Here is a 15,294-nt window from a genome sequence, read left to right on the forward strand (position 1 = left end):
TTACATCCCCTTTCGTGTGTGTTCCCTCTTTATTAAACAACCACCCTTGACTGGGGTAAAACACTACCGCCACATGAGAGAATTAGAATTGGTGGTTTACAATGAGAGCGGAGGGTCTGGACTCTTGGTTTCTTACTAGAATTTTCCCAGGACAGTTTGCATAATGTGTGACAAGACATTGCCATCTAATTTCTGTGCTGTAGGTTGTCTACCCTTAAAATAGTTAAACAATATTGATCTCTGTTCTGAATATGACCCAAGGTTTAACTGACATTCTAAAAGATTTTTGTGAGTCGAGAGAGGGCATAGTTGATCCATAAGTTGTGTATTGAAGTAATTAAGTTATTTATTTTATTAACTGAATACTGACTTCCAAATGAATGAATTTACGCTTATAGTAAGGTAGTTTTGTTTATGCAAAGGAACACTTTCTAATTTTTGCAGCATGGTAAAACACTAAACCATACAAAAAGGATGATTTTACAATGAATATACTTAATGTACAATTAATTATTGGTGCCCAAATGCAGGGTTTGAGTAGGTCAGATGCACTCGTATTTTTCATTTTTATGTAAATTTTCTGTAGACTATTTAACCTCTCTTGTACTGTTCCTAAGTCCTATCTAAATGACACACAGTCAAACTGTATGGAAACATTTTGAGGAAGGGTGGCTGTCTAAGTAGACAAGCAGAGTCTAGTTTTAAAAAATTGAAGGACAAGGAGAAGGACTTGAAACTAGGTCTGTTTTCGGATATTTGTAGTTCCATAGCTGCAAATATATCACTTATGGGAGAAAAAGCACCTGTGAGTGGGGAAAGGGGCGGGGAGCACGCAGTGGGATGTGGCGTGTCATGCCAGCATTATTTTGGTTCTAGCGTGTGAAAAAAAATTGGTTAGATGTATCAGACAAAGAAAAACAGTGTTTTTTTTCTTTTAAGGAAGGTTTATTTAGCAGCTTGCTTTATTTTTATTTTTCCCTCCTCATAAAAGAACAAGGGGTTTCTGCTATGGTTTCAGCCCCATAGTCTATGAAATCTTGTCCTGCTTGTGATGGAAGCTCCTTATGGGATTTATTTCTGTTGTTGTAACACTATGTACTATATGCATTGCACCTGTTCACACAGAGTACATTGCATTGTGATGTTTGTACAGAGAGATGCTTCACATAAGAAACCAATCTGCCTTCTTCTAGAGTACTAGTCTGTTAGTTACTTAATTGAACTTAATTCTGTTTTTGTCTGCAATTTTGCGTATGGTCTTGCTTTATTTACTGAGCAATGATTTCTTCTTTGCAGTTATCAGTTTTGTCTGAGATCAGTTTTCCTATTGTATGGAGTCTGTTTCCTTCAGAGCCTCCTTTAAGACTGCTCTGACTTTAAAATCATTACTAGGCTTTTGTCAGAGCAGATTTGTTGACACTCTTCTGACATTAAAAAAATAAATTTAAAAGATTTCACAAATAAGCTATGCATTTCACTATTTCCTACTAATATGCAAAAAATGTATTTATGATAATTACATGTACTGTGTGCCAGAACTGAAACAATACATTCCTCATAATGGAGCATAAATAAAGAAGGTGGAGCCAGCTGCTCTTAAACTGTTTATTTGCAAGCAGTAATGATATAGAGAATATACCTTTTTCACTGTTAGTCTGGCAATACTGAACCTGTTGCTGCATTAGACGAGTTGCATTTTGCTGGATAGGGGAAGGAGGGCTGTCTGCTGTCTGGTAGGAGGGCTTTGTCTGTGCCTTTCTCTCTCTGTTTCTTTCTGTTTTTCTTTCTCTCTCTCTCTCCTCTTCTCTCTCTCTCCCACTCGCTTGCTCTGTCTCTGTCTCTCTCTCCCTCTCTGCCCCCCCTCTCCCTCCCTCTCTCTTGCTCTCTCTCTCTCTTCCCGTCTCTGTGGTTTGTAAGGTAGGTTGCAGTGTGTGTATATACACAACATCAAGAGCAGGAAAATGGACTCATTAGGGAGGCAGGCAGTCATTACCACTCACACTGTACTTCCAGGGAGACACCGATTATGAGAAGAGAAACTCAGCGCTGGGGAAGAAGGTAGGGCAGACAACTTTCATAAAAAAAAATCCTGCTTCCTCAGTCCCCCCTCTACCTATCATCTCCTTTAGCCCCCAATGCTTTTATTCTTTCTCCCTTGAATTTTCATTTCCAGATTTAAGTTTGACAGTGCTATTGCCAGCTTAAAATTTGGAACATCTATAGGAGGCCTACCCTCTACTAATTTTCCTTCCACTTATTTAAGGGTGTGCCCTTGTGATTCAGTTTAATTACTTTAAAAATAATTATAAACAAACCTATTTTTCTCACTAAAGTACCAAATAAATCAGTATCTCTCACTCTTCTATAACAGACCCCTCCGTATGTTTGTTAGTCTCTGTGCTTTTCTGGTCTGTTTATGCAATTCCATCTGTCTGTCTATATATCATGTTGTCCTTATTTATTGCTAACTGGGTTTTGTTAGTTATGTGCCAATGAGTTTTAGCTGCAGTGCCAGTGTGGGCATTACTAAAGTGAGACTCTTGTTCTTTGTTTTACATTGAAGTTTAAAGTCCATATTTACAATTTAAATCCTTGAAGCAGGTTGAATACTTTTTGCCAGCATATTTATTTGATGGCATTGGCCATAGGTGAGTGGTAGTCCCTGAGGGTGGGTGAGAATCCAGTAATTATTTTTATCATCACAAACTCTTCTATATTACATCTGGGGGGTGTGTTTTGAAAGGAATAAGGTACTCTGTTTTGTAACTTTTATTTTGCAGATGGACTTTTACATTTATAGGCATATCACTGTGGTTAGTAAGAATGCAAACTTTCTTAACAAGCAGTTTTTATCCTAGGACAGTTTCCTTTTAGTATGTTACTGTTTATTTATGCTTGGGGAGGGTGGGGTGGGGGGCTGGCCATCTTTTTACAAAGTGGAAGCTATGAAGTGTATCAGGCCATCTTGTGCAACAACTGTAAGTATTCATTTAACATTTCGGGGACTATAAATAATGTATTTGTTATTTCAAACATAGTTTTGAGGTGCTTTCTTTTTCCTTTATTTTTTTTTTCTTTTTTATGGTGGGAAAAGTTTCATTTCACAACTAGCTGACATTGTTGAAGAGCTTTCCCAGAACAGCGTTCTTCGAAATTCAAAGGAGTAGTTAAATAGGTCCATTTGAAATGGACTCCTTAATGGAGTTTTCCTTGGACGTGTCCGAAAGTAAAACTGCTATTCATTTGATAAAAATTAAGTCAGATAGTAAGATACACAAATGTTTGCAGCACATATATGAGCAATGATAGAAAATGGATGCTGATCTATAGAGATCTTTGATAATAACAATCACCTTTTTGGTAATAAATTATTTATTTAATAGAAGTGGCAGACTTTTTTTTTTTTTAAATTCCATTAGGCCTCTCTGACAACACAAAGAAGTCCATAAAGCAATATTCTTAACCCACCTGGGACGCTAGAGCAGATTCCCAAACACATTCTCAAGGTTCAAACCTAGTAAAATGTTTATTAAAAATCCATTATTCCAAGAGGGTGGTGAACTTCTGCTGCTGAAAGTCTTTTTTTTCCTTTCTTTTTAAAAATTTATTTGGAGACTTTTAATTTGCTTATCTCGCCTAAACTGTCTTTTAAGCTGGCAAGGCCAGCCTTGACCAAGAGTAGTACAAACAGTATACTCAGTCAGGTCCTATAAGGGACTTTTTTCTCTCCAAAGGTCTAAAGGGGAACTTTTGGGGGACTCTATTGAAAGGATATGTTAATACGGTACACAGGATATGGTGTTTCAAATGTGCTTTCCTCCATTTCAGACTCTTGACCCAAAAATTTCTTTTAAAACTAATACATCAAAAGTGTACGTGTCTCATGCACCTGTCATTGTCTACTTTAGCATTGTGAGGACTATCTAAAATTCTACCCTTTTTTCCCAAAGAAACCTTTCATATATCTCTCAATCAACAATTCTCTTTTTATGTATACTTGTATGGGTGAAGATATCTGTGTGCACATCTGTGTATTTATGCACATATTCTCATACATGTATGGGTAAAGAAATCACGGATTCTTTGCAGATATTAAAAAAATTTCATGTTAAGCCTATTTATGTTAACTAGAAGCAAGCAAAAAACGGAGAGGCTTTTAAGAGAAGATGAAAATTTCTTTTAAGCTTTTGGAAAGAATAAAAGAAAGTAAAAATTCAGTCATTTTTCTGGTTGACTTGATTTTTAGAATGTGTATATGTTTTCTTTTGCATTCTAATTCTTAACCTTCACTAGATCTAAAATATTTTTGGTATGAAAAATCATCTTGGCCTTTTCTGGGAGGGACTGTCACAATCTAAATACAGCAGGACATTGTAAGATGTACATAAGCAAACTTAAAACCAGTGTACCCTGCTGTATAGGGCTTTGGAAAGCTGAAAGCCCTGCGTCACAGGAGAGCTATAGAGTGCCAGAAAAATTCATTAAGCAGCCTTGCTGGTTATGGTGGACTCCTCCTATCAGCACATGAAATCTGCCTGTTGAGCACCCCGAAGTCTTGGTCAGGTCACAGTGTGTTTCATTTTAATGTTGGAGCAGACTGTTATCTAACACACTCGCATAAGGAAGTGCTGTAAAGCACTTATTTCATGCTTTGCCGTGCCCTGTAGCTAAAACAATTTGGTACTGAGTGACGTGTGTGTGCTTTTTACTCCTATCCGATGAAAATCAGCTTTGGCTCCTCGAAAAGGACCAAAACATTGGAATGCAAGACAGTATAATTCAAATGCTAAGCACGTGCCAGTTTAAACTCTTTTTTTTAACTTAAGGGGAGAATCACTATGATTATTATTTTTAATATAAAGACTATATAATAATTTCCTGGATTTTTACTCATTAAGATTTCAAAACTTGTGGATACTTTTCTTCTTCATGCTTTTCTCCAGAAGCCTACATTTATCCAAAGGATAGCAGCTGCATACTTTCCCCTGAAATGTGAACAAATAAATGGCATTCCTGTTTATTTATCTATTTTTGAATTTTAATGATTAGTCCTTGTGCTAATTAACAAATTCCCGTATTCATAAAATCTGGCACTTCATAAATATCCAATTGTGTGATTATCTACACATGTTCTGGCTTTCTATAAATATAGAAATTATCAGTGGATGTGTTTACGGACTTGCCCAAGCCCGAGTAGCGGCTGGTCATGCTGCCACATAGGAAGCCAAGTCCAGACCCTGGGCAAATGTGTTGCCCCAGGGTCTGGCAAGGTGTGGGGAAGCAGCATCTGGCTGATATTGCTAACTAGTGATCCCTTCTGGGAAAGGAAGGACTGATGTTGACATTCTTGGAATGCCACTAGTTCCAGCCTTCCTCAGTCCCAAGGGTGGCCTCTTTAGGTTTAAAGGTTGATAATGGGTATTAGAGCCGACTTGTCCTGGAGGCCACTTTAGAAATGTATTTTAACCAACTACATTTTTCAGTGGAAAATATACTTTACTGAGCTTCCATAAAAGAAGTCAAATAGTATCCCCATCTTAAGTTCCTTACTAGTGAGGATCTAATCAGCATGAGAAGTCGCATAGTACGGAAAAGAAAGTCAAAGTATTTGCATTCATATGGTTGTGTAACTATCACAAGCAAATTATAGAAATCAGACATTACTTACATAGGAATAGTTCACTGTACGCCAGGAACAATAAGCACTAGCTGTTGAGCAAGTGTGTACATGCAAGAGTTATTAAATTAGAAATCAATCCTGTTAAATGACTTTTTCATATTGTATAAGCCATTTTGGTTACCTTATACAATCAGTAGGTATTATTTATAATGCTACTGCAGTCAGCACTGGCCGTTTTGATTCTTTGCTCCAAACTTTCAAATCATGTATATGATTCCTAGGTATTTGGCAAAACTCGAAACTTGTAATTTTCTTGAAAACCTATGTTTCATGCCTTTCCATTGCTTAAGTAACTTCTAGCATTTTACACAATCCTTAGGGATTATAGCCAATGTCAAATAACTAGCAAAATCCTTTTAAGTCTTTACCAAAAACCCAAGGGCAATATCTATATCTTAGAATCTAGAGAATGCCTGAATTCATATGTTTTTCTGCAACATAGATATTATACATGCAATCCTCAAATAACATTGATGTCAATTATGTTTAATGTATCAAAAATATATTCCTTGAGCTCTTTTACTTCTAATTTCAACATAAGCAAGCTTCTGAGGCTGCAGGACGAAATAATGCCGTTTATTATTACTATCATGTATGTAGTAACCACTACAGCAGATGTTGGAAACAACAGTCAAGGGCCTACAAGAAAAAAGGGCCGTTCTGCCACTCTAGCTGTTCAACTGTAATAATGAATAAGTGGCGTGCTATTTCTGCACTAAACTGTGGAAAAATTATGCTTGACTTTGGCTTCATAACCTCTCTTCTACTCCGGGATCAAGCCTTTTGGTGATTCTACAGTTCACTTGAAAGTAATCAGCTTGAGGACATGGAGCTTGCCTTTCTGGAATCTTTTGACACGCAACTGAAACTCCAGCCTGGGGTGTTTTGTAGTTCAATTAACCAATGCAACTTTATATAACTACTTTAACTCAGGGAAAGCTAGCTACTGACTTCCAAGTGAGAATACTGAGACAAGGAGCAAGGGCTGAATTCACATGGTAACTATCTAGTTACCAAGTGCAGACTGAGGATATTATTATTAATTTTTGAATCTTCAGTCTTACCTTTGAAACTCTGATGGAAAGGGTGGTCATTATAACATAGTGTCTTTACTTCCTTGATATTAGAAGTGATTTTTGGCACTGATACCTCTGTGTCTCGAGGTATGATGAATTTAATGTACATGTATATATATTATGCATATAAAATGTTAAGAATCTATTTGAAAACTTTCCATATTAAATAACTAATATAAGGATCTGCGTTCAATATATATAAAACTATTTAATGGAGTTTGGGGTTTTGGGAAGTTAAAAAGATGTCAAATAAATTGAAACTAAAAATGCCAATAATTACAAATATATACATAATAGTTTTATTTTGTTCTTCGGATATTCTTAATCTAAACTTTTTTAAAAATCATGTTTGAATTTAAATTATTTGAATTTTAATTCTCTCTAATGTTTAGAAGGCTTTAGTTTTCTACTAAATGAGCCTGGATATTTGCTATTTTTACCTTTCCTTTCAGAAATGTTCTCTGAATTACTGTTGTAATCAAATTGTGATTTGTTGTTGGCAAATTCCTTTTATAGTATGAGCTTCTTTCCAGTAAATGAAATGCAACTGGAGAAAATTAAAGTAATGTTGACAGTTTGCTCAGGTACCAAATTAAAACTTAGTGGAAAACTATGAATGTTCTAGGCTATGTAATTTTTCTGGTAGATGTATGTATATATATGAAAACTGTATAGCTATTATTGTAAACAAACAAAAACACCTATTTAGACACCAAGACATTTAAACAGTGAGAATATGATCTTCCCTTTTATTGTTTAAACGGGAATTGTGTAGACAGAATTTCAAGGGTGGCTTTATACTGTTGGGTTATTTTGTTTATTTGTTTTTAAATATTGGACACACTAAAAGTTCCTTTTGGCGCAGTAAGTGTACTCTGGGTCTGCACATATTTACTAATGTCTCCATCTTCTTGGCCATTTGCACCTGTCACCTGGCTTTAGGTTGGGCAAAAAGAACTGGAATAGTTCTTACTTTTTCTTCCTTCTCAAATCAACAATGACTTTATCCCCTTACCTCATCGATGGGGGAAGAAGAATAGAGATGATTAAGAAGCAAATAGAGATAAGAATGTGGATAAAGCTGATGGTGAAGGGAGTTTCTAAATTTATGAGTATAAGGAAGGAAAAAGACTTTTCCCCAACTCCCCAGGAAAGCCATCCTACCTATCCGACACAGCACTGTCTTCTCCCTGTGCCTGTCTAAAGCAGATCTACCTAAATTCCTCCTCCACTCCAAGACAGATTCCAATGGTACCACCAAAAGAAGATCATAGAAGAGAAAGTCATAACATCTCACATTTCTAATACATTCACTGCCAGGTTTTCTTCATACCTTTTGCCTTTTAAGCCTTGGGTTTGGAGTCGTGAGCAGGTTTTCATAGTTGGTGGACAGATTTGACTTGTTTTGATAAGAAGCCTTCCCAACAAAGCATTTCTAAGGCATGCCGCAAAACAGCATTGCGAGTTTAATTAAAACGGATGAAGTATTGACTGAACAAGTTTGTGTGTGTGTGTTTCCTCTCTAAAAATAAAATAAAGTCAAATACTTTTTATGTAAAGCAAAACAGAAAACAACTCTAAACTTCTATCAGTCTGAATGAATTCACATTTCTTTTTACAAAATAGCTTTTCTGAAACCATTTTTGTACGGTGGTTAGACCAGCACATTCTACTCTCTCCCCTGCCCACTTGCCGCTTTGCTTTTTAAATGTTGAATGAATGTGAATAGTTTGTTAGTTAAAAAAAAAAAGCACATGCTTGTAACAGGCTCAGAATCTACCTATGAACGTGAAGATGTGCTAGGGGTTATATACGATAGTTTCAATCCTATCAACTTAGGGTGGAAATATGTGAATAAAAGTTTTAGAAACTTATTAGATTTCTAGTATGTTGAGAGAAACTCTATGGTGTGGTAAAAAATAAATAGAAGCCCTGCCTTGGAGAGCAGGAGGCATTAATTAATGCAAAAATAGATTTAAAATGGTTAAATCTGGAGGCCCGGTTTCTAGTGCCAACTGACCAAATTACTGAATTAATGATAATTTCTCTCTTTCTCAGTTTCCTTGCCTGTAAAATGAAGGGAAAGAGATCCTTTTCAGATTTTCGTTTATCTTAAAGAATGTGTGATTTTATTTTAAATAGCTGTATATGTAGATAATTCTGCTTGCGTTTTCTACCTATAAATCACAAATGTTTGGAGAGAAATTTAGGTTGGTAAAGAGGGAAGAATAAAGGAAGTTCAGGTGATCTGAGAGAGCACACGTAGTTTAATTTTTTAGTGGTGGTTGTCCTCAGCTTAAGTAGATGTCATAATATATTATTGGGTCTATTTAATGATTCAATGAATGCAATAAACCAAAAATTGTCATTTGTCAGACAAAGTGACATAATTGCCTATGCGTGGTTTGAGAAAAGGGCTGCTTTTAACTGAGTGGAGCACAACATGGTTACTATGGCTCCATTCCTCCCTGCTGGCCACTAGATGGAGAGGCGGTCCATGTCCACAGCCTTGCCCATGGTAAACAGCTCACTTCTGACTTTCTGTTGGCAAAGCTGCACTCTATGAGTTTGGACATTTCTATGAACACACACAAGACATTTTGCAGAAACCATCAGAGAATATATTCTCTTCTCTACAGGCATGAAGAGATATTCATGACTGCAGGATGACCTGCTCCGTCTACGGCCACTGTTAAGGCTGGTAGACCAGCAGAAGGCCAGTATTAACAACTCCAGTTTTAGTTGTCACGACAGAGCCTCTTGCCTCTCCAATTTGCCCATTTAGAAAGAGCCCTGAGATGAATGTCAGCACGACAGTGCCACCTTGTGTCCCTGTTGCTGTCAGAGTAACTGATGCATGAACCAGTGAAAAGGAAAGAAAGGACATTTACAAAAATTTGGCAAATTGTTTCAAGCTCTGATTTTGTGGTAGCTGCACAAAATCTATCTTTCAGTGTGTTTGGCAATTCTTACCACCCAAGGACAGGTTAGGATGTGTGTGCTTTACCCCTTCTGTCATCCTAGTGTATACTGAAAATACTTTAGAAAGTCCGGGCATGAACAAAGTTGTATTCGATTTAGAATTGGGGATGAAGAAGGAAGGGATGGACGAACAAGGCAGCGATGGTCAAAGATAGTCACCTAATTATCATCTGTAAAGCCTCAGGTCAGTCATTGCAGACAGCTCCTTCCTGCTCATTCTCAGAACAACTTTTATACGCATACCTTGGTAATATCTCTTTTCACATTGTATTTGCCATTGTTTGTAAGCATATCTTCCAAGCTAACCATGCGCTCCTTGAGGACAGTATCTGTCTTATTCGTCCTTCTGCCTCCAGAACTTTCTATGGCATTCAGCCCAGAGTCACTCATGTGTCTGAGGTCTGAATGAATGATTATGTCTGGCTGGTTTGTCACTTCTCATTTGTTTTATTTTTATTTTTTTGAGTTTTAAATAATTTAGAACCTTTTCTCTTTGGAAAAACACCTTCTGATACCAACTCCTTTCCAAACATCCCTTTATAAATTTACTTTCTCTCACATTAAAATGACTGTTTCTCCTTTTGATTATGAAAACAGTGTATTGCCTATTCATGACTGTATATTGTAGTTGACTTTGGGGTAAAGATACTTAATTTCTGGTTTTAGCTTTATAACAAATTTGCTGTGTTATCTTGAGTAAGATACTTAACCTTTCTAGGTCAGTTTCCCATACATGAAATGAGCAAGCTGGACTAGTTGATCTTAAGGTACTTTTGACTCAGGGTTTTTGTAGGGATTGGACACACGTTAGCATTACTCTAGTTGTATATTTGATTTAACAGTTTTTTAAAATACTATGATAGCTGAAAATTAAATTGCCAGTCTTTGAAAGTATCATTTGATATCCCATGTTTTAGAAGAGGAAACTGAGGCACAGGGACTTTTCTTATAGAGGACCGAACTGTAAATGGGCAAGGTGAATAGTCTGATAACGGATGGGCATTCCAATTTTTTGTTTGTTTTTAATTTTTTTGTTTGATTTTGGTTAATTGATCTCCATTTTCCTTCTATCCTTTAACCATAAGGTAAATGGACTACAATAAATTTAAATAACAAGATGAACCCATGCTTTGGTATAGGACTATCGACTGCTTGCAATTTAGAGACTCTTTCATGCTATTTTGGCTTTTTTTAAATGACAGTTAAAAATGAGCGCTAAGTTTTAAATTTCAGAATTTTTGTATGGAATTTACATCTGGAGTTTTCAGTCCACATATTACCATAAACACAAGAAAATTGTATGATTTTGGGCAAGTTGCTTAAGCATTTTAAGCTCGGTTATTTTATTTGCAGAAAGGTGACAATTAGTAAATGTTACCTTTTCTACCTCACAAGGTTATTATGAGGATTGAATTAATGTATATGGAATTTCTTTATAAAGAGTAAAGCACTATACCAATATTAATAATATTTAACGTTGTTACTCTTCTAATGGATAATAGAAACCTAAGCCAAAGCAAAGCAGACAAATTTAAAAAACACTGAAACTCATGGCATTTCTTGTTGGAGTGCTTCTTGGTGGTTGTAAGCTCTCTGGAGATGACTTGATATGTTTGCCCAATTTCATATGTTTTGGTTCAAAAACCTGTGTTAATAATAATAATGATGTTTATGAGCCTAAAATTAGTGTTTTATTTAGATAAAATTTTTTACCTACCATTCATAAGTTCATTGTTGACAGTGACATTTATTAAAATAGAAGGTAAAAAAATTTAGAATAACCAAATATGATGAAAAATGTTTACATACTTTTTCTTTTCTTCTTCTTCTTCTTTACTTTTGGTGAGGAAAATTGGCCCTGAGCTAACATCTGTTGCCAATCTTCGTTTTCTTTTTTTGTTTTTCTCCTCAAAGCCCCAATACATAGTTGTATATCCTAGTTATAAGTCTATCTAGTTCTTCTACGTGGGGTGCCACCACAGCACAGTGTGATGAGCAGTGTGTAGGTCCTTGCCCAGGATCCGAACCAGTGAACCCTGGGCTGCCAAAGCAGAGTGTGCAACCTTAACCACTATGCCACCAGGCCAGCCTCCTATATGCCTTTTTGATATTGTAGTATTGGGCTCTAATCCACTGGTTCTTAAACCTTGTGTACTTAAGAATTACTTAGGATGTTTACTACAATTCAGATTTCTGAGCTTCGTCCCTAACAAGTTTGGGGTGGGACTTAGGCATCCTGGTTTGTAGGTGGTCCACAAATGTTAGAAAATGAACCTTTCCTAGGTTATTGTACATCATAATCACCTGGGGGATTTTTAAATGCACGGATATCTAGGTTCTACTTCCAGATATCCTAAGTCAGAATCCTTAGACTGGTATTCAGGCATCTATATTTTATAAAAACTACTTCATAGATTCTTTTTTTTTTTTTTTTTGAGGAAGATTAGCTCTGAGCTAACATCTGCTGCCAATCCTCCTCTTTTTTGCTGAGGAAGACTGGCCCTGAGCTAACATCTGTGCCCATCTTCCTCTGCTTTATATGTGAGACGCCTCCCACACCATGGCTTGCCAAGCGATGTGTATGTCCGCACTCGGGGTCTGAACCAGCGAACCCTGGGCTGCTGAAGTGGAATATGTAAACTTAACCTCTGCACCACCAGGCTGGCCCCCATAGATTCTAATATTACCACAAGATTGGAGAATCACTGCTCTTGTTGTCAGAGTATGTTGTTAAAGTATATTTACTGAATTCATCCTCATTGTTTGTATTATTCCTTAACTAAATATAATCTCATTTATAATAGAAGGACAAAGTGGATACTGCTATGTAAGAAAAGTTTAGGCATGAAAAACAATTATCACTCTTGCCCTATAACCCTAAAATTAAGGAAGAGAAAAGTTACCAAGCACCTTTCACATAAATTGCTTAATTTAATCTTTACAACAACTCTGTTGTATACCCTGGTTTTCTGAATATGTTACAGACAAAAAACTGAAGCTCATAGAGTAAATTGCCAAGTTCACACAGATGTTAAACGTCAAAGCCAGGATTCAGAGTCCCTACTCTTTCTACTATATCATATTATTTTTTTCCCTTAATTCAAGAAACCTTTACCGAGTTCCTATTATATTAAGTGATAATGTCTAGCTTTGAGGGCAAAAAGTGTATTATACTGATACGGTATAATACTTATTGCTTACATCATGTAAAAGAAATAGAAATTCTTTTTCTTATGTTTCCATTGAGAAACAATTTTTAGCTAGAGGTAGAATTTAAGTCTTCTGGATGGTCAGAAAGGGTCTAAGTAGTAATAATAATTGTAATCATTGGACTGTTGTCTATGGGATCTCTTTTAACCCCCATGCCTTTGCTATGAGGCATTTTTTAACTCAGTTTACAAATAAGCCAGATTTGGGATGGTTAAGTGACTTACCCAAGGTTGCAGAGCAAGTAAGTGGCAGAACCAGATTGAACTCTGGTTCAATCTACTTTAACAGCAAAGTTAGTGTTCTTAACCACCCATATATGCAGTTTCTAACTCTGCTTTACAGTTAACCTGCAGAATCAGGCTGTTCCTCCATTTGATACGTACAAGCCACTAAGTGCTAATTAAATGTTGTGGTCCTTAAGTTCATTTCCTTTGAAGGGAACTAACCATTTTGCCACACTTAATCAGTCCAGTAATTTCTTTTTAAAGTCTTGTAAAGTTTGGTGTTAACGATGTATAATACTTTAGGGAAATCGGTAGGAGTGAACAATCTTTTGTTTGTATTTGTATTTGAGAGTTGAAACTCTTTGATGGGACAGATTATTTGAATAAAAGTTTCAACCTTATCTGTTATAACACGCCATGAAACACAAAAATTTCATGGCATAGCCATTGTTATTGGTCTTAAAATAATTGATTTAAAATCCAATGAAAGTATTAATAGAATCAATGCAACAGGGCTTCATAAAATCTAAAAACTGATTCCTGAGTGTTACTGATGTTCTTGTTGGAAAAAAAATGCTTCCTAGTATAAAAGGACAGTCTATGTACACAGTGTAGTGTGCAAACTAATACAATTTCTCGTTTATCTAGGATATGAATTGCTAAAGGTGTTGTGTTTATACATTTTTATAGATTTACTAGTATTTTAAATAGGGGTATTAATTTAAAGGAACTCTGACATGTATCTTTTAAGTGTGAAAATAATCATGATGTTTACATTTTTTGATGTGAAAATAATCAAAATAATCATGAAAATAATCATGATTTTTACATTTTTTGATATACATGTATTTTGGGAATATTATTCATTCCTCTATAATTATGTATTAAAAGATACATTTTTTAAAAGACCCACAAAGTCACTAACCAGGAGATGTAGTGTTATCCTTAGCAGACCTAAAGTTTATTGGAAATTTGGGATCTATTTTAACTTTCTTTTCTAAGGAATGTCTTTTCCCAAGTGTCATTCTTTTCAATTCTATCAAATGAACGCTAACCATGAAGAGGGAAGGGTGAAAATATAAAATGAAGAAGTTTGCCTATACTCCTTTTACAGATGGAGAAATTAAAACTTGATTTTTTCGAAAGTCCCATTTAGCAGCAGAGCACAGATTGGAAAATTTGGTCGGTGATTTATTTAGGCTCCGCAGGGAAAATCCTGTAGGGTGTTTTCGAATATCCTAAATTTATTTTGATTTGAGAGCTGCTTGAAGGGCATGTCTATCTTAAAACAGTTCTCCATTTTCCTGAGAAAAATTCCAGTGGAGCTAGTTGTGGGAGGTAGTCTCCCGACAATGAACCTTTTGGGGCCAAATAAGCACTTTAACACAACTTACTCCATCCCTTTCCTTAAACCAAAGCCTGTCTTGCCCACTGGGCTTGTTTAGCTTTGACTGCTCATTTTATTTCTCTGCAGAGGCAAAGGAGACAGGAAAAAGGAGGGAAAATAACTGATGGCATGTGGGTGAGGTTTTGGCTCAGGGAATACGTTTTGAAAGATCCTAACGAGTGTGGGGATGGGGAAAGCAGTTGGTGTCTGAAACTCACCCCTGTTCTAGAGATTGAGAAACAGAAACCAAGAGAGGTTAAATAACTTGCCTGAAGTTACATGGCACTTTCCAATGTTGGGGTTGGTCCTGCGCACTAGGCAACTCATTGCTTTACTAAAACAGCTGGATAACCCAGCTTCTCTGTTGATCAAGGTGCGCTTCTACCATCCCTGCTCCTTTTGACTTCCCTCTTTAATTTTTTTGAATACTCTTTTTTAAAATCTAAAAAAATCATTCTGCTTATAATTTCGAGTTTAGAAACTCATTGAACAAATATCTTTTGACTATTCAGGCCATTTAGAACTAGCCAACCTGTGAGGACAGTGTGGGCCATGTGAAGCCTTCTGCTTCCATATTGTTGGGATTTTATGTAAGTAATGAACATGGAACCAGAAAAGAAAATGGCTTTAAATAAATTGAGTCTGAGCTCCTGGCAGAGCTCTAAACATGATAAATGTGGTGGGCACCTAATAAAAAATAGACCTTTTTTTGAAGTCCTAATTGCAGCTGATCTT

At 36.2% G+C, this 15,294-nt stretch overlaps 1 protein-coding gene across 38 annotated transcripts in view; it reads left to right on the forward strand.

Moving 5' to 3' along the window:
• The window catches only part of ZBTB20 (zinc finger and BTB domain containing 20), a 746,634-nt gene that overhangs the window by 44,428 nt on the left and 686,912 nt on the right, over positions 1 to 15,294 (forward strand). For 15 of the 38 annotated variants that reach the window (XM_070243770.1, XM_070243794.1, XM_070243775.1 and 12 more), the window contains exon 1: positions 1,908 to 2,058. The exons of 15 other annotated variants lie outside the window; for them this stretch is intronic. The gene's annotated coding sequence lies outside the window, so the exon portion shown is untranslated. Of the gene's footprint in view, positions 1 to 1,603; positions 2,059 to 15,294 lie in introns of those variants that run through there. 8 more of the 38 variants (XM_070243764.1, XM_070243791.1, XM_070243767.1 and 5 more) reach the window with 1 other exon arrangement.

Source organism: Equus caballus, chromosome 19, assembly GCF_041296265.1.
Source record: "Equus caballus isolate H_3958 breed thoroughbred chromosome 19, TB-T2T, whole genome shotgun sequence".
Lineage (NCBI taxonomy): Eukaryota > Metazoa > Chordata > Mammalia > Perissodactyla > Equidae > Equus > Equus caballus.